Source organism: Mugil cephalus, chromosome 19 (assembly GCF_022458985.1).
Source record: "Mugil cephalus isolate CIBA_MC_2020 chromosome 19, CIBA_Mcephalus_1.1, whole genome shotgun sequence".
Lineage (NCBI taxonomy): Eukaryota > Metazoa > Chordata > Actinopteri > Mugiliformes > Mugilidae > Mugil > Mugil cephalus.
In genome coordinates this window covers 16624768-16651759 of record NC_061788.1, presented here as the reverse complement: position 1 = coordinate 16651759, position 26992 = coordinate 16624768, and the positions used below count along the sequence as shown (strand labels likewise).

General features: G+C 39.7%; 1 protein-coding gene across 2 annotated transcripts in view; it reads left to right on the top strand.

The window, feature by feature from the left end:
- Positions 1 to 2006: 2006 nt before the first annotated feature.
- Positions 2007 to 26992, top strand: part of il11ra (interleukin 11 receptor, alpha) — a 39984-nt gene continuing 14998 nt past the window's right edge. For both annotated transcript variants that reach the window (XM_047568969.1, XM_047568970.1), the window contains exon 1: positions 2007 to 2133. The gene's annotated coding sequence lies outside the window, so the exon portion shown is untranslated. The remainder of the gene's footprint in view (positions 2134 to 26992) is intronic.

The following is a 26992-nucleotide window of genomic DNA, read 5'->3' as shown; positions in this document are numbered from 1 at the left end:
AAGCTAGGCAGATGGGGACAGGTGGATGTCCACCATGGCTCATTTAGTTTTAAGGCAGATGGACAAGCAGTTAAATTCACCAAGAGACCAGATGATTAACCCGTGGACCATTCAGAGGTAGAAAATAAGGAGCAGGTGCAGTTCAGCGCAGCAAACGGCTGCCACAAAATATGACAAAAAAAGACTGATTAACCCCCGATCTGACGCATCTCAAACAGACAGCAACAACACGCGTAATCCCTCCAAACACCACGAAAGTAGCACTTTGCATCTTAGTGCGCTAGAACAAAAAAAACACGTAGTGTGCACGGGAAAATTTGCATGACACATATGTAAATACTGAACATACAAGCTGATAAACCACCGCCCGGGTGGGGGGGACAGGCGGTCAATCTCAGTCGTTTGTTTTTTCTGCTGGCTTCGGCTGGTGATCAGCGCTCCGCTGCTCCTAATGAGAGGTTATATTGTATCTCTTCCAAAAAGGTCAAGGTCAGCGTGGGGGCTGACTGGAATTGGGGATTCCCCGTTTCTGTGGAATAACTGATGTCAGTGCTTTTGCCTGATAAACAGACTGGAATCTAGCTGGCACTGTTTGCACTCAGTCTGTTAATCATAAAGCCCAGTCGGGAGGAACGCGATTGATTGTTTTTGCTTTGAACGCAACTAGGTCAAAGTGTGAAGAGATTTCACAAACCTACAATAGAACGCATGGTTGACGCACGCCAGAGCTGTTTCTGTGGTTATTAATAAGAAAAGAGAAGTTTTTGTGACAGGGTGAAATAATATTACTGCACTTTCCCTTTGTTATTATGTTAGTATTGCCTTAATGTTCAACTTCTAATATACAGAGTATATAATTTCAGCCTCCTTACTGTGATTGTGATGTATAAGATGTAATCCAGCGTAACACCTCAGAGATGATTCCTACCTTTGTAAACACTGAATTGTTTAGTATCTGCTAACAGAGCATCAGAGAGGTGTTCAGTCATGTGGTAACGCCGATGCCGGGCTGAGCAGCCATTACTCTCACAGAAATGTTTTTTCCACATCCATTTACATTCACGAGGGAGGACAAAAGGTCACCGCTTTGGATAATGAGACGTCGCTGTCGTCCAATTTATTGTCTGCCAAAGCACACAACGCAGGGACCATTAGCGAGTGTTAATGTGTTTATGTACTCATTACAGGTAAGCTAAATAAATAAAGAAATAGATAAAAGAACAGGTAATAAAGAATAGCAAGGTCCTGTATCTCGAAATGAGCGTAACACTTCGGCTGGTTATCTCGCTTCCACCCACCTGTGAATGGCTCATGAAATGTACTCGGCACAGTGATCCAGATTAGTCAGCGAACCGTACTTTGTATTTGTTGTGGTGAAAATGCTGAGCTCGTTGCAAGCCAGCCATAATCTGTATCTGTAATCTGTATGTGAAAACAGTATCGGGCCACTTGCTACTACACCCTCACATTTTGGTTTAATCATTATGTTCCACATGTTCCCCAATAGCAGGCCTTATCTCAGTCAGTATAAAATAAAATAAAATTTAAAAAAATGTAAAAAACAAATTAATAAATAATGCATAAAGCAATTCACCTAAAACGTTTCTAGTTAAATATGAATTTAAAATGTATAAATTTATCATGATCTTATTATTATAATGTTTCATAATATTAAAACTCTTATTTAAAGGCTTTTCTATATATAAAACTACATTAATGAAAAAAAAGATCTTTAATCCGTTATCACATGAGCGAAATATCACCTGAAAAAACGATGGAAACATTAGAACAATCCTAATCCCGCCGTCGGCGGCCTCGGTCTGTTTTTCGATGCCACATTCCTTTCAGACCTCAGACCTGGGATCAGCTCTGATAGCTCGGCCCTTTATAATCCCCTTACAGTCAGGACCCGCCCACTTTCGGGGTGATTGACAGCCGGGTCCTCCAACGACGTGGTAGCCGACTCCAGTCTGGCCCCTCCCACCCTCCTCCTCCCCGTCCGACTTTGTTGCTCTCGTGCCCCGCTACGTCTTCTCTGGTCTCCTCGGTTAGCCGAAGATCAACGCCTTTGCGTCCCAGCCATGGACGGCGACAATATAATAATGCCCATTTAACTCGAGGACATTTTCCAAGGTAAGTTCGGCGATTTAAGCTGTTCGGAACCGGGCGGGAGGGAATTAGCGGCTAGGAAGCTGAGTGTGTGTGTGTGTGTGTTGGGGGGGTGGAGGGGAGAAAAGTTTATCCGCCTCACTGCACGGGGCCAGAGGGACTAGAGGGAAATTTTACTCCAATGTTATTCGCAGTGGTTATGTGGATGTGTCATGCTACTAGCTAGTGTGTCACCGTGAATTAAGCCTAAGCAGTATGCCCCAAATTATTGGCATTAATATTCTATGTTTTGCAATGTGACAGCAATTTAAATTGTCTGACAATTTAAATGGGGCATGGGCTGTACCTACGCTGTTGATTAAACCCGCGGCTGCAGCTGTGTTTGGGGTTCAGATTTAATTTGGACCCTTTTTTTTTTTGTCAGGTAATGAAACATGTTGCTGAAATGTGAAATGTGCCTTATGCAACACCGTGTGTTTGTAAAGGCAGCCCAAAAAAATTAGAGGTCAAAATACACACTGGCTTTCATTCACTTGTTTTGCTCCTAGCTCTCAAAAGTGAGCCCAGAAACTCACTTGGCAGACTATAAATGAAGCGTTGACATCATGTCAACCAGCAGCACTTGCTGATGTGATAAACACGATTAGTCCTCATCCTGCTCTTTCTTCTTGTATATTTATTTGCACCAAGTACAGTTCCAGGGCAAGAGAGTTGCTGGACGGAGCGAGGCAATAATAAAACAAACACGGTACACAATGGGGGAAAGGCAGGGAGACGTCGGGACGGGGTCTCGGTGCAGATGTGCATTCCTCTAGCCAGCGGAGTGATCGAGCCTTTAAATAGAGCTCTGCAGGAATGCAAACAGACCTAGTAGAAAGATGAAGCCCGGGGGCGTCTCAGGAGTAGGACAGGAAAAGGTAGACGGGATCCAAGAACTAAGCGGAGAGACGTTTCACTCCGAGGGAGCGACGTTTGCTGCGACTTTGCGTATTTCTCCCCATTAAAACGGAAATCTGGGTCAAAGTTCATGCCTCAACCTTGACTTTCCCAGTGGTTTTAAGCTGTGGAAAAATGAGGCTGATTATGTAAGATGAAGATTTAAACCTGGGGCTTTTGCCCTTGCCCCCATACGTGATTTGTGAACTTTATCAGCAGCAGATTTTGAACCCATAAATCCCGTAATTTGACGTCAAAGTAAACTTGTTTGTCCACCAGGTTGGACCTATGATGGTTCAAGGACATGAGATGGCAAAAAAAAAAAAATAAATAAAAAAAAAGTTTGTTTGCACAAACAAGGATTTTGACTCTTTGAAACTTAGGCGTAGAAGTAGATTTTCACCTGTGTGTTAAATTCTTGTGATTGCTCTCTGTGCGTGGCTGTATTTAGCGTTTTTGCTTTTCCTTCTTTTGGAGGAAAAGGCAATTTTTCGTGTTTATTTGCTGGCTTTCAGCTTACCAATAGTAGCCCATTTTCTTACTTCACTCGAATAGCGGTGCAGAAAGACACTGAAACGAGTCGTGCAGTGTTAATACATTCCAGGTTTCCAGTGGTTGCCCGTTTGATTGCTGTTTATTTATTTGCTTTAAATCCATTCAGTTAATTCTGTGAAAGGGAGAAAGGATAATTGGTGTTTTGACCTAGCCAGAGTCACTGTAAGCACTGCAGAGAGAAGCACCTGGCCTCTCCGCGCAGCTTCTCTGTCAATTACAACATGCTCAAGGGTTTCACTTTAGATTTAGGATGATCCAGTCAGCATGATGTTTCCTTTTTTCTTTTTTTTAGTTTGAATTCCCCAGCAGAATATAAGCTCTCTGTCGACCCCTTTACCGCTATGAAACTACATGTACATAGTCAGGAAAAAACGAGAGACACCTTGCTGTTTACCTCTGGCAAGTTAGGCTGCCCACGGATAAAAGACTCCTGTCCTATAAAAAGAAAACTTCAGTGTATTTTTGCTTTACAAACACTGTGACTAAAAAAAAAAAAAAAAATTGGTTAAACAAATGTCCTGTTCTGACTTTAGTTTTCAGGAATATCCAGAGTGAAAGGGAAATCCAACAGGTTCGGATTACTTACAACAGTAAAACACCTTAATCTAAGCATCGCTGACACATGCATAAATTGACTGAAGCCTCTGGTGCGGGTTCATATAATTCACACACTGTGGTTTTAGGATAAAAATACATTTAACGTCCTAAAAGCACATCATTTGAGATGCGTACTAATCAAAATCCATAAAAATACTCTTAAAATTACTCAACAACAAGTTTAAAGTGATTCACAGTAACACATTTATCAAGTGATTTCTCTTTTGTTAAGTGTTTTATTACTTTTTTTTTTAACATAAGCTCTTATGTAATAGTAACTGGATAAACCACCAGCTGCGTCGTCGTTCTGTAAAACTTCTTGAACTGTCGTGAATGTAACTTTTTTTTTTCTTCTCTAGTTTGATGAAAACAGAATTGTACCGTCAAATTCATTTGACTTCAGTTAATTTTCTGTACATCTGAGCTCGGTCAAACTAACCCTCCAGTCGCCTCTTTTTCCCGACTGAGAAAGGTAGTCTTATTCAGCTCGCCTTTAGCTTCGCCTGATTCCCTGCAGACGTCTCTCGCTGGCAGCCCGATCTCTGCGCTAGCTCTCGCCAAAAACCACATGTGCACTGTGCACACATACTGACCGGCTCCACAAAGACCTCAACAGAGACTCATGCCTGCACATATGCATGTACAGTTACGAACTCGGACGATCCAATTCCCTTGTGCATACACAATCGCACGCACGCAGAGCTAAACGTGGTCCAAGCCTCCATACTCTTCTCCACACTCATATTTCACTAGTCACACACGGAGGGCCCACAGCAATCAACTTTAAATTAGAGAGAAAGCTGCTCCAAGAACTTCAGCGCTGTGTGCCAGGTCTGAGGCCATACTGTTCTTGTTGTGTGTATGTGAGAGACACAGAGACAGAAAGAGCCAGCTCTTGATATTAAACCAACTTTGAGGGGCCTGGAGTGGGGTATTTCTCCACCTCTGTGCTGCTGTTCTTGCAGTTTATCCCCATGCTTATTCTTACCAGGAGCTCCTCTCACTTGTGCGTTCGAGGACTTATTCTCCAAGAAAGCGTTGTCAGCTCTAATTTTGTGAAGGCTACGCCCGCTGACAGCTCTTAGAGGGATACGCCTATACTTACAAAATCTGGGGTTACGATATGTAACCAATATTATATTATTTATCTGCTATCTTATGATTGCCTTCGTTTTCACATCGTTCCTGCGGCTCCAGACCTCAATATGTAGCTCCATCAGTTGGTTGGGACCTTGTGGCTTAGGGCTGTGGCTACTTTTCTGAGGTCAGTTGACCAATAAAGACAAGATGATGAGAGTGATTAGAGTGTATTAATTGCTAGACAAGTTTTTTTCCCCATAAGAGCGATGCTGTTAGTATTCTGGTATGCCTATTATTATACACATGCCTCAGTAATCACTGAATACATTATAGGGGCTCTGAAAAGGAACCTTATACTCACTCTATGTGGAATTTGACTCGATGAGAAAAAACAGAACAGACCATTGCAGCATCTGTTTTAAATAAAAGAGCGTTTTTTTTTCAGTATTGAACTTCAGTGTGTGGATGTGTATCTTTATATATACATATATTTGTATATTTACAAACATTACACACAATCATAGAACTGTTAATGTAAAAATGTCCTAGAAATTCAAGATGAAGATACATTTAAAATAAGTGTTTTATTTTTTGCTAACTAAAAGAACAAACTATGTTCCAGTGCATGATCTCTGGCACTGCATTTTGAAGTCAGATGACATCATATTTGTTAGTGATTAACTCAAGCAGAAACTGTATCTTGGTGGGGGGGGTTATCCTTTAGTTACCTTGTTTTGAATAGGTGTATTTAACTTACCACAGCAACACCTCTTGGTGAAGAAGCAGTAGGAGTATGGAGTTTCAGTGGGAAACGCACCTGTGTTATGGATCCCTCTCTAAACAAAATGGGTTCAAAGTTGTCTTTAGTTTATTGGATAGTCGTCATCTTTTCAGCTTTGTTTAGTTAATCTTCCTAAGCAGCAGTAGTACAGGATGTCCTGCTTTACCCAGAGTTTACATTATTTGAAGCACCCATCTAAGTATATATGTGTATATATATATATAAAATCTTAAGGCTTTCCTTGCTGATTTATAGATCTTGGTTTCTCATAACACCTGCAAGGATTGGTTTACAAGAGCAAAGACATTAGATACAGTATGACAATGGTGAAGGAAAGATAAGACTTAGAATAAGGCCTGCTCCTTTGCATAGGTCAGGTACCTGGACTCAAAGGAATATTTAAAAAAAAAAAAAAAATCATGATTGTGCTGATATCTGATATAACATGTGCGGAGAATGATTGAAAGTGTAGAAAATAACAATATGTTCATAACAGCGTTTCTGTGAATGTTCAGTGTTGCAGTGTTAAAACTACTGACCACTAATGGAGAGCGACAGTAATCCTAACCACATCACTGTATTTATGTCTTGTTTATTCTTTTGCATTTTTAATTCATTGTTTTTTTTATCGTTATTTTGAGTTTCCTTTATGCAAAGGTAGTGTCTGTTATTTTTTCTTTTTCTTTTTTTAAACCCAGCTATGTGGCAGGATGAAAGTCGGTTCCAGGGAAAGTAAATGTTAAAGAATGGCCGTCCTTCCCTTCCAAATGTGTTGTGTGATCCTCTGGACCTCTACAGACTTCCAGTCAGGAAACCGTTTTCTATCTGTCAGTCACAGAGGAGGATGAACCCAAAAGTCCCCGCCTGCTTGTGCCATTGAGTGAGGTTTACATGTTGGTTTGACTGGGGCCAGCATATCTCAGAAAATAGTTGGGCACTTTTGACATCTTACCGCAGTTCCCCCAGTGAAAGCAGCATCTATTAAGTTAACTGTATAAAATGTTGCAATTCTGTCCAGTGAACTGTTGACTTTGAAAACAGAGCTAACTGTGGAGATTATTAGAGCTTGGCACAGTGTTAGGCCGGGCTGGAAAAACATTCTATCGATTGCTTTGGTATAAAATTCTACCTCCAAATCTGGGGTGGTTACTTGCCAAGCCAGCACGAAGAATACAGTGGACTGATTTACAAGCTGGGGTAGCAAAGATGTACCAGTATTTTGGCTTGTTGGTCTTGACTCCCACCCTGCAGGTGTTCATGTTTACCGTCACTGCCATCTCAAAAATGGTCTATTTGTGGACCTTGATGTCAGACATATAATTAAAGCGACTCTTCGTCTGAGTACATAGATGCGGCATCTTGTTGTTGAAAGAGGTTCATTAATGCAGACCACTGTGTTGTCTCAGTGGGGCTTATTTTAGAGACGGGGAACAGATCTAAAAGGACAGAGAGATGAAGATCTTGTTTTGCAGTGGTTTCATCTTTCCTGGTTAAAAGTTAGATTTACATCTACTGTATATACTAGTTTAGCATATATATACATATATATATATAATAATATGCATAAATACAAAGGATACGGATTATGGATTTTCTAGTCTAGTCAAGTGCTCATTGCTACTGCAACATTTACTCCCACAAAACTGAATGAATGTTATATTGAAAATGGCAATCGGCAGTCCCTTTAGTCATAATTTGCCAGTTTAGGTTTTCTTCTGTTGGCTTTGAGTTAAACATTAGACAGTGTTCTCCTGTTTGAGATTGTGGTACAGCATGTTTGAATGCTTTGGCACTCCATGTACTGGGAAACATTAGCTGTTATTGAAGTTCATATCCCTGAACGTGGGACGAGTGGTTGAGGAGACATTTCCTGGTGTGAATAACGTGCCTTTGTGCTTAGTCATCAAAAACAATTTTGCACGTTCAGTTATTTTGCATCATTGAATATATTTATAGAAAAAAATGGTGTCATCACTGCGCGGAAGGGGAAAGTCTGTTTTGAATACTCGGACGTGTGGAGACCATGCCATTTATTTATTTGTATTTCAATTTGCATGGGAATGGATGTTGTGATGCTTGTATCCTAAATAGTCATAAGCTGGTGTGTTTAGAATCAACAACTGTAACAGGACAAATATACAGCATTATAGTATTATAATAACTAATTATTTTTCATTTGACATTAATTTTTCAAGGAAATATGTTTAGTTGTAATTGTTGTGTATATCAGTAATGAACAGTAACTGTTTGTTGCAGTACTTCTCTTGTAAGATGTACATATCTGACCTATATTTAATATGTTATTGTCTCTATTAAAACACTCTCATGAATCCACAAAATAATTTGCACAATGCGCCCACTCTAAAAGCAGTTTTTTCAACACTTAAAACACTCCCTAAAGAGAAACTTTTTGTGATGAATGTATTCGTTTGAGCTATTTGCTTGGAATTTGGTCTTCATCCTGTACAAGCAAAGAATGGGAATGCTGCAGTATCTCTACTCTTGAAGACTTGAACGTAGACAGTAGTAGGAAGACTGTACAGTTTAGATGATGGGGTCAAACTAAAATCACTCTATGAGATGGTTTTCTCAAATTCGGCAGCGGAATGTCTAAAACATATCAGTGGGTGGTCTCGGTTTTAAAGCTCATTCTGTGTTTGACTGTATCACCACTCATTGTTTTTAGTAACAGCGTCATCTCGGCATCTACTGTAAAAGTGATAGGAGAAAGAAAATGTGATGCAATTCTGGAGAAACAGTGTTGAATAACGTTTTCTTGCCACTCAAAGGTGGCTATTTTTACTTGTCTGGTCATACATTAGTGATAGACTTGTCAGTTTAAGTCATGTGACAGTCAGTTGTGATGGCAAATGAGTGTGTGTGTGTGTGATGACATAATCCTGCTGGAATGTCTATGGCAATTAAGTATGATTCTGCTCCACCGTTTAACACACGCTTTTCCCTATTTTTCTTCTTTCAGTGTTGTTTCTCCCTTGCTTTTGCCCTCTCTCTTTTTACCTGCCCCTTCTCTGTCTGGTAACCTAGCTTTCCCCCTCCGTGCTTCTGCTGTGTTTGTTGTTTTCATGGAGTGTTAGCAGGCTTAAAGGAGGGTAAATGTGTGTTATCGAGCATGGTGATCTTATCACTTTTGGCAGACAGGTGACAGAAAGAAATGAGATTGAAGGAGGATGAATCTAGATGTGCAATGCTCCTTGTATACTGTTCGCAGTGCAGCTAAAAATTTCCAGATGCCTACTTTTTTTGTTAGAGATGTGTTCAACTCGTGTCCACTGGTATTTTAGTTGTCCAAGTCTAATGATCAGCTAATCAGCTTTGTCCATATGGATGGCGTCAAATTACAATGATGAATCCTATTGCTGTGTTTATTGAATTTTTGATGTTGTTGCCCACTAGGAGTGGGGGCACCATCCAGCATCTAGCCTTGTGTGTTCTGAATGCCTGTTTATAACTACTAGAGCTGATCTTTGAACTTATTCACCATGGAGGTGGTTTTACCTTCTGTCTTCGCATGCTGCATTTACATCAGTTATGACTAACATTTGACGCATAAAAGAGGAACAAGGATGCTGTAAAAGGATGGCACTGTGAGGAGAAGACTTGCACAAGGATTCCGCCTTGAAATGTATGAATGCTTTTAATAATTGTGTCTCAAATATCACCTTTTTGAGCTGTGAAATCCCTGCCTTCAGGTAGGTAGGGTTAAAGGAGCATTTTTTCATGTTTTTTAATGTTTCTCTGTCATTTAAGCCATTTCACATCAATTAAAGCCCTTTCACATCGAGCAAAAAACCCAGCGATCGACCCAGGATTTTATCGATGTGAACAGGAATGCCACGTCAACTCAGATTTTTCGCTCTGATGTAGATGTATCTACCTGTTACATTCGACGGCCTGACAGACTTTATCATTGTAGAAACTTCAGCTCAAAAACAAGTTTTGGTCTACTCCCATAAAGACCGATCTCAGAGATTTTTCTTCATTTTTTTTTCTAAAATCAAACATGATCATTAATGGAAGTGCAAAGGTGAATTGGTCTTACATCATGTTTGGGAAAGTGGACCGATCGGGGAATGCATGTGTGACTGTGTTTATATACAGCTTGTATAGCGATATCCCACACTTTTTCAACGATCATGGCAATTGGGTAATACGCGAGCTGCTTTGCATCCGGGATGAAGAGGTGATTCGGCGGCAGATATCGGGCACTGTGCGGGACACTGATTTATTTTAATATCAGCAGCCTTTTGAAAGAGCAGGGTTTTGACCGGTCTGAAGCATTCTTCAGGTCATCAACAAACTGAAAGTGCTAAAAAAAATACACCCATGCTGCCAATTGTTTACCTGCAATGTACGTGATGACGTATGATGGAGGAAAAAACAGGCACGCAGCTCTCACAGCAGGAGGTCCGACCCGGGACTTCTGGTGATATGAAAGCGCACTAAAGGTGAGGCCGGTATTTTCAATGTGAAAGGGGTGCTGGGGGTATTGATCTTTTTTATATGCTATTGCATTAAAAGTCAGTTGTCTGGGTACCTGCCTCATTGTGAGATGGTTTTCATCGGTGCATAAAAGTAAAATGACTTTTCTGATAAATACATAATAAAATATAATTAGCATATACAGTTCCTTAATGAAGGCCAGATACCTCTGTGTACAGTTGATCAGTTTTAGCCTAATAAGTCACTGCTTGCCAGTTGCAGTTTGTTGGAGTTTATCTGCCAAACTGAAAGTTCTTTTGAAGACAGTTTTATATCCTGTATTAGGGTTGGCTGCAAAGAGTCAGGCAGACAAGGTTGACATCAGTTTATTTCCAAATCACTGCTATACACATAAACAAATTCAGTTGGCAAGAGAGATGGAAAATATTTGTAAATCTAGAGTAGATAGATGTGATAAATCAACCTTTGTTTTATTTTGCCATATGCATGGCTTTAAAATCAGATCAAGGTTATTTGTACATGGCAATCAACCGATAGTCCAGCGTGAAAATATGCAGTCGATCACGCCTGATCTTCCTTATTTCTATGTAGTGGCTGCTCTGATCATCACTCATAGCAGAGCAGAGGAAGCGACCGACTCTCCAAACACTGTGCGCTCCAGTTTGGTCAGTATACATGCCTGGATTAAAATAAGACTGCAACAGCTCACCAGTGCAATTGAGTTTGTCGAATACATACATTTTTGTGGAATATGTCGACGTGCCACGGTGTTTGCATTCATCCCCAATATTGCCAGCTTGTGCTCCAGACAGACGTCCTTAAAATTTGACTGAATCCGCAAAAATGCAATCCTCGTCACCAAGAGTGGGAGGGTTCTTTAAACAGACGCTGAATTAAATGGCTGCTCTGTAAAACTGAAACGGCTGTCCGGAGCAGCACAGCTTCTATCCTCCAGCATCCTGACAGAGGACATCTGCCGACTTCCCGACATCAAAACAACGAGTCAGGTGGTGGCCAGTGCCCGGGAGTCGTTGCTGTGTCCTCATCTGTTTTCTTTCAGACAAGAACTCAGTGAAGACTCCTTAGACTAGAGCACATGCTAACTGCTGCTTTCTAGTGCATTTGCCATTTGTAAGCACTCAACTATCTACGCCACCTTAACTTAATTAATGAACCCGTCCATTTTTTAGGACTAAACTGTTATGTTTTTGTTAACAATTCTCCATTACTACTAAAAACAAGATAAAATCATGAACACTGTATTAGATAAAAGGCCACAGAACATCTTGGTGAGGTGAAACATGCCTCCCCATCTCTCAGTAGAGGCGTATTTGGTGACCATATGGACCCTGTTGAGTTAAACGATTTTTTAAATGGAGGCCTTTCCTTGGGTCAACATTAGTCTAATGTGTTAATGACATTAAAGTGACAGTATGGGGGGAAAGTGGGTCTCACCTTCATGATCTTTGTATCTGTAGTTTGCCTGTGTTAAACCGATCTTTAAAAAAAAAAAAAAAGTGTGAAAATCTTGAAATACATGATGTGGAGCATTTTTTGGTTTAAAAGATTTTAACTCTTAAAACTTCCCACCCTCTGAGGCTGCCTTTGATCCTGAAAGGGGCTTTTTATCTGGCTCCTGGATCACTCAAGAGACGCACACACATGCAGAAGACACGTACACACAAACACAGTGTCTCAAAGTCAACAAACTTTGAAACCGAATCATGGCGGTGCACTGTAAATCAGCCTCCTATCGGCCTCGTTATCTCAAGCAAACAAGTTGGAGAGGCTGCTGTTTGTGAGCCAATTTTGTGCAGCACAGCCAAGGAGTCTGATGACGGCTTTCTCTTCACTTATCACTCATTAATTCAGAAAGAAACCCTGTCATTGTTTGCGTTGTATCTGCCTTCCAGTAAATATCTGACAATAATGAGGGAGTTGATTTCGATTTCTACCAGAGACCTTTTTGTTGAAGTGCATATAATCTTTTTACATACAGTATTTACTTAACCTGGCATATATAGGGTCTGATTGCCTGATTTTTTTTTTTTTTTTTTAACTCAGGTGTACTGTTAATCCTCCATTGTAGACAGCCGTACACTGTGCATTTCTCCTCTGTCTGGTGTATAGTATATGGAAGTTTGTTTAATAATGTGTGATCATTCTTTTTGGGATAGTCTAACAACTAAGTCTCAAAAACATTTTCTTCTTTATTTAGCAAATGGTGGTTCAAAATAATGTAAGGCATCCCAACAGTGTCATACTTTCTTCGAGTACACAGGTCCTAAATCTGAACGGCTTATGTGTCACAGAGCTTTGAAAGCAAAAGGATACAGGGGACACATTTAGAAGAAACCAGAGTAATCCAGATGTTTGAGTTCATCCAGTGGTGACCTTACCGATTTCCACCTTGAAAGCAGAGACTTTTCCACTTGTTGTTGAGTCGAATGTCCTCACCTCAGATGTCATTTTCTTTTCTCCATTTTGCTTCCCTTTCTCTAACACTTTCTCTCATCTTCTGTTCTTCTTTCTTTCTTTTCTTTTTCATTCTCACTCCCTCTTTTCTTGATATCTTATTTTCCCTCTTCTCTCTAAATTTGAATTCCATTGAATTGCAGTCTGCAATGAATTAAGCATAAGCAATCCCAAAAGAACATGATTTGGAAGAAGCCAAACACTTGGATAAAATTACTCCTTGTTCACAAATGATGCAAGTTAGTCATGGTTATAGCGTGTTTCTGCTTAGACGGAATCAAAAAATGGAAACATGTGGAAAATCCTAGCTATTAAGCTAACAACACAATAGCATTTTTTATTTTTTTTAGATAATGTTTTTTCCGAATTCACTGGTCTTTGATTTGCATCCTTCACTGCCAAGTTCTCATTAGTTTGTCTCTTTTGGCCCCATTGTTGGTTCTGGTACTTTTCCAACGTTTTTACCAGTAAGCAGTTCTGTTGTCTGACAACGATAAGCTCTGGTATTGAACATCATTACTGCTGGTACCAACTTTTGGTCAGACTTATTCTTTGATGAGATCTTTTGTTATTTAATCAAGTTTTAGGCAGTTTCATTAAAATAAAGACCGTAGACAGCTGCTTTTTGTTTGACAAATTATAATTTGAAACTTTGGCTGTGTTATAGTATAGCCTACATATCAGCGTTCTCTCTCCAGACACACAAAACCCTTCACTTCCTGTTTACCAATAGAGTTCAAACATGATATCATGACTAAATTAGGGGTTTCTCCCACTCCTTTTGCTCCTTTCTATCTTCTTGGTGTCTTTTCCAACAGCATTTTTGAAAAGAGAGTCGGACAGAAGTAATCAAGAAAGCATGAGTTTCTCATATTCATACTCTCAAAGGATTCGTTTCTCTGGGTTGTAATGTGCTTTCACTAGAGGTGGAGTGTAATCCTGTATGTAGTTTAAGGATCACTTACACTACCAGTCAAAAGTTTGGGTCTGAACTTCTGACTGGTAGTATAGTTTTTTTTGTTTCTTTTTTAAGTATTTCATACACTTCTGTCTCATCTCGTCTTTCCCTTCTTTGCCAGTTACCCTCATCTTGATTAAACTCTCTACCTGTCTTTCTTAGCACGTTGGCACAGCCAGTCAGCCAGTCTGTAGTAATGGGGAAAGCATGGAGTTCCCAGCAGGATGAGTCATTGCTCTAGCAAACAGGGGTCATGTATGTGTAGGACGGTCTAAGTGTGTGTGTGTGTGTGTGTGTGTGTGTGTGTGTGTGTGTGTGTGTGTGTGTGTGTGCCCCAACATGTTTGTGTAGTTTGGGTGTATGTGTTTCCCTGTGTGTTTCCTTCCTGCTGAACACATGCCGAGAACTCTGTGTAAAGGTCAACTCTTGTACACATACATGTACATACAAAAACAATTCACATGTCCTGAGCAAATCAAATCTCCTGCTTCCTTCCTCACATTTATGCCAATTCTTCATCTTGTTAAACAGTCTCAATATAACTCTAGGAACATGGGGCGTATTTATTTACTCAAAGGCTATGAGGTTTGCCATATATTGTTATTCTCAGGATTAGGCAGGTACATTTAAAATGGTTTAATTTGAAGTGCATAAAGAGTATTTATGTCTCACTTCTTATGCCTTATGTCTGGTGTTGGGTGACAAACTTGAAAATGGTCATCATGATCTTAATTATTTCACAAATTACTCATCAGGAAAGTTAACATGTTGTATTAGTGGGTATTTTACTCTCATTGCCACCTTTCAGACTCTTTTCAACCATTGCAAATCCTCCAAGCCTACTTGTATACAGCACGTGTAGAAATAAAAAACTATGAGTCTTACTATTTGGAAATATTTACTGAGCATGGCCCTCCTGAAATCTCAAGCTACTCTAAGCTGTGTTGTACACAGACCCTCCAACTGTAAATAAAACTAAATAACACGAAAAGGCTAACATTAGCAAACCAGCCATTCAAATGGAACAATGTTAGAATTGGCAGGACTCTTGTTTCTTCTCTTTGGTTGATACTGACCTTCTCTCTACAATGTCTCCCAGGCTGACATACTGATTTACAAAACAAGTGTGGGGCATGTTTTGAATTTATGTCAATAAATGTTTCCACTACATCACTGTTTGCATAGAATTTCTCTCATAGAGTGTGTGAAAGTGGTTTATTTTATCCAGCTTTAGACGTCTACTTTACTCTCATTACACGTCAAAGCAGACTTAAATTTATTTCACACTTGGTTACCAGTTAGTTTTAAGATAAGTTTTACACACAAAGACACATGTGCTATGTGTCTATGATGTAATGTAGTTCGGTCCTGTTATTGTACTTAGTACTACATCTGATTATCTGAAACTGGCAGCACATTGACAGACCCCATTGACAGTTGTTTATTTTGGACTATGGCATTTCTGCTTTTATGTAGGTAATTAATCAGATACATCACCCACTGCTGTTCTCACTGCAATGACACAGTGTCAATCTGGACCAACACCAATAATGCCAAAGCACAAACAATCCACTCAATGTTGGGTATATATCCACGCACATCTGTGTTTCGTAGTCTGGAATAAAGCACAAATCTTCATCTATCTGCTTCATGTCTTTATAATTGCTCCCAGCAGTAGAATGGCGCCAGTCAAATGGACGCGCACGCGCAGTCACTTGCACACACATACATCTCACAGCTCATACAGCAGATCATCAGAGGAGTGTGGCAAAGCAGAACTGGACGGAGGTTGCTGGCCAGCCAACCTGCTGACTGACTGACTTGGACGGGCCTTGACACGGGGATCAGCAGCAGCATGTGCATGCAAGGTTTTGTGTGCGTATGTGTTTATGCCAACCCCAACCCCTAACCGTATAGCTTTTCTGACTTTGACAACATGCCATCAAGTTACACATGACGGAGCTAGCTTTAGCGGTTGTAATAACAAAAGACAAAAGTCCTTGTTTGGTAATTTGGTAGTCAGTTTTGGATGTCTGTTACGGTTTCTGATGACGGGTTGACTGTGCAGAGCTAATAATTGATCGCACAGTAAATCTATGTGAGCCTGCGTACGGGCCTGTGTCTGTGCCTGTCGGTGTGTAAGGCTTTGTTGGATAACAGAGAGCAGATGTGGGAGGGAGGGTGGGTGTATGTTTAAAGAGCTTGTCATTGGCTCATATAGAGCAGATGTTTTTTGGGTCATCATTTTCCTCTGGCTTGTAGCAGTGCTGGCTTAAACTGTTCTGCCACATTTCAGATCCTTGTCCAAACAGTGTACAATGCAACAGCATCCGAGAGCACATAAATGCAGTCACACAGCCTTAGTATGTGTGATTCCTTAGAGCACAGTGGTAGATATATTGATATATGTTTAGGTCAGTATACAGATGAATGAGAGTTTTAACTGGGACACTATCGCTGTGGAATTTTCCAAACCACACATAAAATGCTGTGGTTTACGGTAATATTCTGGTGCTGCCAGCTGACTCCAGTTGAACGTAGCCCAAACAGTTAAGCACCGTTAAACACAGCCAAACATGTTGAGTAATGAGGTCACATCTACAATTAAGTCTGTTAGTGGAAAAGTATTCTTTGTCACCTTTTTGCATTCAGTTTACTTCTATTCATTTTGCAGATTTACTAGAAAACCAGAGTTGTAAACAATTTTTTTTGTACCTTTTTTTTTTTTTTTTTAAATAATCTCTATCACCTCAGTCCTGTTAAAGAGCATCATGTGATTTGTAGTTTATTAATTGTCACCCATGATTTAATACCATTTAATTACCAGACATTCAGGAGCTGCAAATTAGAAAAAAATGGCATTAATCAAACTGTAAAATTGAAGGTGTACTCAAAAAATAAATAATCGTTACACCCACTTCAAGCACGAGGGAATATTATGGCAGCAAAATTAGAAAGAATCCCTATCATTTATTCTAACCTGTTATGGCTTTGCTTCAAGATGAAGACACTTAAAAAAGTTTAATTTAGAGAACTGGCATGCTGTACACTGTCCCATTGTAGTGCGTGTGTACGGTAAAACTGTGGTGCATTGTGCGGAACAATGAATTCTGCGTACTGTTACACCCCTAAATGAAGCTTTGCCAGGACTGGTATTGGCAGGCGTTGAGGTCCACTGGACAACATCTGCTTGGCCACTCTTTTGTGGCCGTTTGGTTCTCTCGCAGGAGTGCTTGAGAACCACTTAACTGGAAAAAAATGTCATGGCTTATATAAAATGTTTTTAAATATAGACTTTATGAAGAGAAAATAAAAGAATTGGGATATCTCATTGGAAAAATTAATCCTTCTCTGTAGGGTGCAGAAATGGCATCAGTCCCGGAGATCAAGACTTGTTCTCTAAGTTCATTTCTTATTCTTGTTCTAAAGATGAGAAGATTTTCTATGTTTTACTGTGTTTATTTTCTGTTCAACTCATTCCTAGAAATACTGGGCACTACACTGTACCAATATCTAGAGTACATGGACACCTTTACTCTTCTTCCCAGGATGCCACAACTCAAACAAAACTTAGAGTCCCTGAATACTTTGGATGTGGGTTTGATATATTCCTCGGATATACCCATGTGGTTTGCACATGGTTACTGTTTACTAATATACACCTAACACCTTGCTGCTTTCAAGAGATGGATGGTTGCCTGTGGTCGGGGTTCAGCAGTAATCATTTAGGACAGCTCTGCTTTAGTCTTCCTTCTATGTCAGTACATGCCCTGCACTTAGAAGAAGCATGCAAGTAGGAGAATAACATTTTAATAAGTCACCAGGTCTACACGTGTCCTACAGAAAAACAAGGCACTAGAAGTGATATGACCTATCAACAGGTGTGACTCAGAATGTTGTGTGACATCAATTAAACTTTAGTTGGTTGTCAATTTTAAATAACAGTAGGATTTCTTTACCTCCTGTTGATTGTTGTGCCAACAGTTGCTCAGCCATACACTAGATAGCTTCTGATAAGAAGTTGAATCTGTACAACTTTAAGATGAAAGACTGAGCTGCCAGTCTTACAGTCTTTTTTTCTCTATCTGTTCTTTACTTTCAAATTGGTTCTATGTAAGCGAATATAAAACAATATACTGCTTCAACATGAAAATGATTTCTTGATCATTGACTGAAACAATTGATTGAATGTATTATTAACTTATTCTCTGGGGATCAATGAATTGTTTCAAACCTAATAGTTTTGATTGCCTATTGGACCAATAACCGCAAACATTTGCATTTAAGTTTTATGTTAGTGACTGCACACACGATGTACGGTATGTTTGAGTTACAGGATTTGGGTATGTTAATAATTAAGTCACCAAACTGAACGGTGTTTGGAAAACATCAGTATCCATGACCATCAAGACGAATTCAACCAGAGGTTTGTTGTTTGGACGTATACATGGAACATTTTTCTCTTTCTTGTAGTATGTGGTGTTTGACGCAAACTGTAATGTGTCCATTACATTGACTTTTCTCAGCAACTTGTCACTCACAGGCACACGTACAAACACCCACTCACAAACACAAATCTACTTGTACCAGAGCATAGGGTGTATGTGTGTTTAATTCAGACTTTTCACTGTTTGTCTGTGTATATGTGAGGTTGGCCCAAGTATTACAAACTTGTGTGCTTGCGAGATTGTGGTCTTCATTGTGTGTGTGTGTGTGTGTGTGTGTGTGAGTGAGTGTGTGGTGTGTGTGTGTGTGTGTGTGTGTGTGTGTGTGTGTGTGTGTGTGTGTGTGTGTGTGTGTGTGTGTGTGTGTGTGTGAGTGAGAGAGAGAGAGAGAGAGAATAGCTGGCATATGGTAGCCATCTTACCCTGGCGGCAGAGCTGGAGGAAATTCCAGCTCTGCAGAACTGAGGCCAAGATACCGCTACCACACACACACACACACACACACACACACACACACACACACACACAGAACAGTATAGGTTTGTGATACATTTGCCAAACTTGCACACAAAGTAATATTTTTACTTAGGACTAAGAACTTGAATGGAAAATTCTTCTTTCAGTAATTATCCAAAAGCTGGTTTGCATTTAATATTGCAACTCTTGACTCTCTCTCTCACTCACTCACTCACTCACTTACTCACTCGACCACTTACTCATTGGTCCATGGATTGGCTAGGTGCTATCTCTGTTCACACATGGCAGCCATTAGTCCTTGTGTTTGGGTTAGGGCAAAAGTTGGAAGTAATCCTAGCAGTTCAGCTGCTGGATGGTGCTGGCAAGGTTTCCTTTCTGTACGGTCTGTTTCTCTGTATTTAGTGTCAACCATGACTTTATAAAGTATATAGGCCTATCTATTATCCATTTATCATGCCATGGGTGGCTGCAGGCATAGCAGAAGTCAAATGTTAACGTTATGTCTTTATCCTGTGCTAGCAGCGCCTGCCCGTGGTGGCCTCCATTAAGCTTTCAATCTGAGACGTGTAGTCAAAACAAGTAGTATTAACATATTGCCATAATCAACCACAGAAAGTCAAACCAAAACATAAAAGCATTGCCAGACCCACGCTGATTGCTCTCCTCCTGCTCTGCTCTGCCATCCTGCATCTCCACCTCTTTCCTTGGTAACGCCACTTATCACCTTTTGTATTCCTTTTCAGGAATATGACCTCACACTTTTCCACTTCAGCTGTTTCCTTATCTCACGTGCTCTCAAGACCTGATCTGCAGTCAATGGTTTTGATTTTGACGCCCAACTGAACCTTTTGTGTCCCTGCTTTCTGCATACTAATGATATTTGTCTTCCTAACCCAAATGTTATTTTCCTCCTCTTTGATTTACACTCGTTAGCTGTTGCTCAGATGTCTATTGGATCTCATAAAGCATGTGCCTGGTCAGCCTGAATGAACCAAATGCAAGAGTCTGGGAAAACTAAAGTCTTGGCTGCAGTTGGCCTTCACATAGTCTGACCAAACATTAAGCCACAGTTTTTCCCACAGCTCAGCAGTTGATCAGATTATCCTGCAGGGTGAACGGTCTCCACACTGGGCACATTGGCCCCCCAGACAACTTCACATCTTCATATTTAAAAGTCCTTGAAATATTTGGCAAACTAAGGAAAGGAGAAATAATAAAATAATCTGCTTATACGTGAACACACGTGTCTGTGAGCTTAACACTGAACTTTCTCAGACAAATGAAAATATACACCTTCGGGTTAAGACAATGTCACGTATTATGATCTCTTGTCATGACGGGTGAAGCTTTTTGATGAAACAATATTTATGTCATCTAGAGCAGATGCTTAGAGTTAGTATTGCACATTAAAATGTCTGAATGAGGCATAAAGAGGCACAGAGAGGACAAACAGAATGAAAAGAGCAGCTGAAAGAGACAAATGTAATTTGCAGCAGTCAAACGGATATTGGTGTGTGGTATCGTCGAGGAATCGGCCTGTGACAGAGATGGAAAGATACTAGAAAGACGGCCGGTCTGCTTTCATCTACCAGCAATTAGTTATACAGCCGTTGTTTTGGATTGAGTTGATTTCACAATAAATTCAAAAGGGAGCAAATCAGTCTAACCAGTTTTTCACTCTGATGTTATGTTCTCATACAGAATGCTCCAACTAATAAATCATGTTAAAAAAAAAAAAAATCAGACATGTGAACAAAGTATTTAAAAATACTGTACATTCACTCAGCACCTCTATTCTAGACGCAGCTTATCTTCTCCACTAACTCAGCCACACACTCACGCACGCACACACACAGACAAGAGACTGGCACACATTTAAAGATTGATTGATTAATGTAGGGAGAGGCATGGACATAACAAAAAGAACATGTACTGCGTAGCTAGAAATTCACAGAAAGAAAGACTGCGAGGCTCATACTGTGGAGCTTCACATATGGAAACAAAACGTCAATCAGCAGAGTTGTTATCGCTTCTAAAGGTCAGACAGACAGGGTGTGCAGCGATTGCCATAGTGACCTGGGTAAACACCAGAGCCATTGTAGTCCGCCCTCACCATCTTGGCTTGACCTCCCTGTGCTGTTGGTTTAGTGCGCACAAACAAACACACACATACACACACACACACACACACACACACACACACACACACACACAGTCATGCTGTGTACATTCTTTTCACACTCTCACACACATCCTAAGCACACTAGCTAATCCCTCAATTCATCATCATTTGAGTGCTCGACACAGATACCTGCAGTGACACACAAATACACATGTACTGTTTGATTACCAGGTTGGCTATATGGCAGGCGGTAAACTACCTTAGACATCAGTCTTTGTTAATATTTAATTCATGGCAAAGGCTCTAATGATCCGTCCTTTTGAACAGGACATCCTGTAATAATGTGGGCAGCAAAGCAGTGAAAAAGTATGTGTACAGACAATTAGGTTAAAGAGGCTAATCTGACTACAGAGGCATTTATGCACATTTGTTTTCGTGCTTTTCTGACGCTCTGCACTTCTTCCCATCTGTTTATTCTAGCCGCCATTTAAGCCCTCCAGTCTTTGGCTCTCTCTCCTGTCTCTTCCCTCTTCTTTACTTGCTATGTCTTTCACCCCTCACTGTCTTGTTCCTTTTCTTGTAAAGCTGGCTGAATGTGCAGTGGCATGCCAGAGTGGGAGTGACTCATCATGTGGAATTGTGCTGCCACAGAGACGACTGGCTAATAGAGAGCCTTTTTGGATTAGATTACTCATAAAGTCAGTGTGCACACACCTCATATTACTATGAAATCCTTTTTTTTATCATTAAATCCTAAACGAAAAAAAAAAAAAAATGTCCTTTTCCTTTAAGCTTCTAGCCACAGCTATTGTTTGACTTTTGTCTGGATACAATGACTTTCACCCTTGACCTGATTATTGCAGTCAAAAACAATGGGATTTCTGCATGCTCTGTTTCACCAATTATTTTTAATAACTCTGCGGCAACGCAATCCAGTCTAAAAATTATGAAAATGTTAATTTTCAATAGAAATGGATGTATTTGTGTGTATGGAACATCTGTTGTTTCGCATTAGTGGGCATGTGGGAATACTTGCTTTAAGGTTTCTTCTTAGTGACAATAACCATGGCTACATTCCCCTGTCTATTCTTGTTCTCGTAGGAAGAGTTACAGCAGAAAGGCAACTGGTTGGGGTGAGTCAGAGAACAGACTTGTGATTACACAAACACAACCTATGGAAAGAAAGAGTGTTGAAATTTGAGTATGTCTCTGTGGTGTGGGATGTTGTTGGTCTGCTGCTGGCAGTTATCCCTCAAGGTGGTGGCTATTTCGCATTGGGAAATATTTTACTAACTCCTGAGCTAAATAATAACCACAGAACGAGGTGACTTATTATGAGTACCATAGCCCGCTACGGATATGTTTGGTTCAAAGGGTGTTTTTTTTTTTTACTTTTAGAGTTAGAGAAACCTCCTCCAGCTGTGGGGAGGAAAGTGGTTTGTGGTCACATCAGTTGTGTAGAGATTCCTGCAGTCATGCCACATTCATAAGTACTTTCAAAGTATCCGATTGATAGGGTAAAAAAATGATCTCAGCTACCTTGTTTCTTCAGTCTCAGTGGTAAAACATTATTCTTAATGGCTGTGACTCAGGTGTTCCATGAACTCTGAGAAGACAGTAGCAAAAAAATGACCATAGCTGATAATAAAATTTTAGACTGGGGATGAGAAGCTGAATCATCTGTTTTGCATTGAGATATATTTCTTATTATTGTTTCCTCTCTGTTATTTTTATAGAACATTTATAGAACACTTTGCAGAGCTTCAAGCTTTTCTTCAGATGAAGAAAATAAAGTAAAACTGAGATGGAAGGAATGCTTTGTATTGCTCTCCTTTTTTCTCTTCATAGGGTTTCCCTGCAAATAAGATCCAAATCAGTCACTATACAGTCACTGCATCAAATGTAAATGGCAAGGGTTGGTCTTTCTTTTAATCTGTCTCCTGCTGCAACTCTGCAACCTTTCCCACTGCTGGATAAATACAGGGTTATCTTATGCTATTTTATCTTTGGCTGCGGAAACTCAGTTACGGTCTTTTTATGTGGCCCTCTGCCAGTAATAGCTTAGGATATTGGGGTGCTGCCAGTTTTTAGGTACACCTGCTGGTACAGTGGAGCCAGTGCACCGCCTTGTTGGAAGTAGGACATTTTGAGTGCTATGTTCAGTTTTATCTAGATGTACGTAATAAACGTGTAGACATGCGTAGAGTAATCTGAAATAGAAGGAAAAATTGACTAAGAAAAAGGAACTAAAATAATATTGTTACAAAACGAAGTGCAGTAAATTTTGTCTCGTCTTTGCTACTTTTGTGAAATTTATTAACTTGGCAACCGCAGGAGGAATTGATACAGACTGTATCTTAATGAGACTGAGAAGTTTACATGATTGTGAAAGAAATTGACTCACCAACTGTTGTGTTTGTATTGTAATGAATTATTATGACCTTCTAATCTGATACCCTCCTTATTCTAAATGACAAAGAAAAATAACCAAAAACAATTAAATACTTTTTTAAAGTTAGTTAGTTTGAAACTTAAAAACTAGAGCCTCTCAAGGAACTAACTTGAAAACAAGATAAAAAAACAAACAAAAAACAAAACAATGAGACGGTCACCTTCTCTTTGCAGATTTCACTCTTGCTGGTTTTACATGATGTGCATGGCAGGAACTTTATAACCAAGGGAGTTGTCCATATATCTCACCAGCATAACCTCTAAAATGTATTATTACTCAAAACACGGATGTGTCACAGATACTGTTCATTTATTTTGTTTTTGATTTGGCTGAGGTGTGTGGAATTAGAACTTCAGCACCAAAACCCAGCAGGAATGTCTTTAGTGAGAGGAGAGATTAGTATTTCTCTCTCCGGGAACAACCAGTGTTAGGGAGGGGGAATTAGAAACTTTACGTAAATATGTTTACTGAAGCTTGCTCATGTAGAAAATACAGGCAAGGAGGGGAAATGGACCTTTAGAGTTAACAGGCAGGACAGACAGTACAGATGAAGGAAATGAGATTTAATAAAATGAAAAAATGGCATGGGAGTGAATGATAGGTGCAGACAGGTACGGGGAGGTGCAGTCCGCTCTCTCTAATCTCTAGTTACTTCTGTGGAAAGCAGAAAACTAAGGCATGAGTGTATTTACTGAACCTTGGACATTCTGGCATCTGAAGGATGGAAAGTGTAGCCAAGGTTTTACTGATGAATAGAGCGAGGAATACAAGCGTGTGTCAAGGTCTGATAAAGTAACCAACAGGCTGAAAGGGGCAAAAAACCTGTCTGACGTCTGTGGGATTACTACAAGTAAAACAGTAATACTTTTACCTATTTGAGCCAAACAACAATCAGTACCGGTGTTTTATTTGTGGAAATACTTACATCAAATATAGAAGCACCTGCAATTAGAAAATACGATGCCACATCTGTTACACTGCCATCTCCCTGGACACTCTGAGCCATGGAACCATGTCCTTGTATTAAACGGAAATTCTATCAGAAATCGGTCTTGACCAGTACTTTTTAAGAATTCAATACTCATTTTCCTTTTCTGGAAGTACTTTCATCTCATCCCTGAGCTAAAAGTACTGAAAACTTATTTATTTTTTTAATTCATACTTGAATAGATTATTGTCTAAATGGGGTTTAATCTCATTTTTCATCCACTTACATAAAGAAACCATTTTGTTGCCTTCACTCTTCATCCATTATCATTTGAGTCCTCATTTTACCCAGGCACATTCTAATACTTAGACAAGTATTATATGCCTAATAGTGTGTTTGCTGTTTGTACCTGGTTGTGTGTAAACGCTTGAGTTCATTAGTGTACCAGCCGGGCTGAGGTACGGAGCGTACTGGAACCAAAGGGCCTGGAGAAAGCATGAAGAGCTGGATGGACCGAGGAGGAGGAATGTAAGCAAGTGAGGGAGATCATTGTGAGATTAAAATTTGCTGAGTGCGCTGTGTGAAGTTACAGTGGTGAATGTAACACTGCTGTGCCACATCATAAGGCACCGGTGGAGATGGAGTTTGTCTCTGCTCTCCTACACAGTTTTTGACTTTGTGAGACACTGAAGGTGTTAATACCTATTTGGGTTTTAATCACCAGACTACGTTTTCCCATGGTTAATATGATCGACTTGTGGTGTGATGATAACCTGTATTTTAAATGACATAGTAGTTTATTATTTTTTAATCCTGTGCTATTTATTGCACTTATGGTTGTATTGGTTGTGGACATTGGGTGTTGTGTGAATGGGTATCTGTTATGTTTTTTTTGTTACTTAAGTAAGACAATGGTTGTTATCCATGGATCTAAGATTGAAATTGATTGAAGTTAAGGCATAGTAAGTGGAGTATTAAAATTCAAAATAATGTGATGATGAAAACAGGCTTTTCTGGATTGTTACCACCATTATACTTGTATACCTAATTGTTATTGCCCCATATATCACTCTGAGACGGCTTTGATTATATTACTCTAATATAACACTAATCATTATCTATTTTACTCGCGATGCAAGGTACTAGGCGTCTAGAATCCACCAGAGTCACCACTGCTTAGACTTTGGCAGCCTCGCAGCCAAACATAACACCCTGTTGTTCAGATAATAAGTTGATTGTGTTTATTGTAGGGTTTAAACAAACAGATATTCTATTTGGCATAGATGCCAAAAAACAGAGGTTACATGGTTGAATCACACTAAACCACAGTGGATATTTTATAGTTCCTTTGAGTAAACTCTGAAGTTTATCTTTTTTTTTTTTTATTGCTGTATTCACTATTACACTAGATTACCATGGAAGTATGTAGTTCTTCAGAATCGGCTTTGTGTAGCCATGAGAACGGAGCACTGTGTGAGGTTGGGGTTAGAGTTGCAATAAACACTTTTCTATTGATTTTTTCTTAGCTGTTGATTGCACTTTTAATAAAAAAATAAACCGACTTCTTACAGCACTGGAAAGACGAAGTATGTCCAATAAATCAGTTTTATCTGACTCTTGGAGTCAGATAAAACTTACTGTAATAGTCCACATACTTCTGCTGCTGACTCATTTTTTTTTGAGATTTGAAAGTTCTCATAGGTTTTCTGTAGCTTTTTTGATTTAACATATTTATAATACTCTACTTTGTAGACTTTCAAACCACATTCGATATCTAAAAAGAAATTTTTACGTAAGCTACACAGATAAGTGATTGTCTAACCCATCATTCATGCTCTGTTTTGCTTTGACATTGAAAGAAATGTTCGAATGAAAAGAGTGACCTCTTTCTTCTTTGTACTGACTTCATCAGACTGTTTGGCAACCCACAGAAGACGTCTCATTTGTTTTTTGTTGGAAAAACGACATTGAGCCATCTAAGGAGTGAAGTATAGCCTTCAATAGCCTTATAGAAATTCACAGTTCAAACCTTCAGGCGTGGTTTCACCTTTAATATGGCACATGTTTTTACTTAGAGTCCATCTCACTTCTTTCCAGCCTTTCTCAAACTTTTATAGTTTTCACATGCTTTTGTCTTTTTTTTTTTTTTTCTCGAGTGGTGTCATATTTCTATGAGCTCTGTTTGGCCACTAACATCCATTGCGAAGCAGGAATTAAATCACAGTAAAGACTAGTCACCTTTCTCTTTAAGGAACTGCACGTGAAGTTTTATTTTGTTTCTCAGAAGGATATCTCATGTGCAGCTCTGTAAAGGGACGTCGCAGCAGAGATAAGTGTGTTTATCATTAGGTGTGTAACTCACACGTGTAACGTTTATTTCCTAATTAAGTTCAGACCGTGCATACTCCCTCCACATTAAAGTGCTTAACAATTATGGTGTGAAGTGGGAGTAAATGTCAGATATTCGGTTTGAAAGGTTACCCCCGCTAAACCCCTGGCTGTTGTGAGATTTTCAGATGCTGTCCAGTCAGCCAGCAGGTACTTTGTATAGACGTCGCATACTCTTTCCTTATTTCTAACATCTAGACAGCAGCCAGAAGACAGATTCTGACTGTG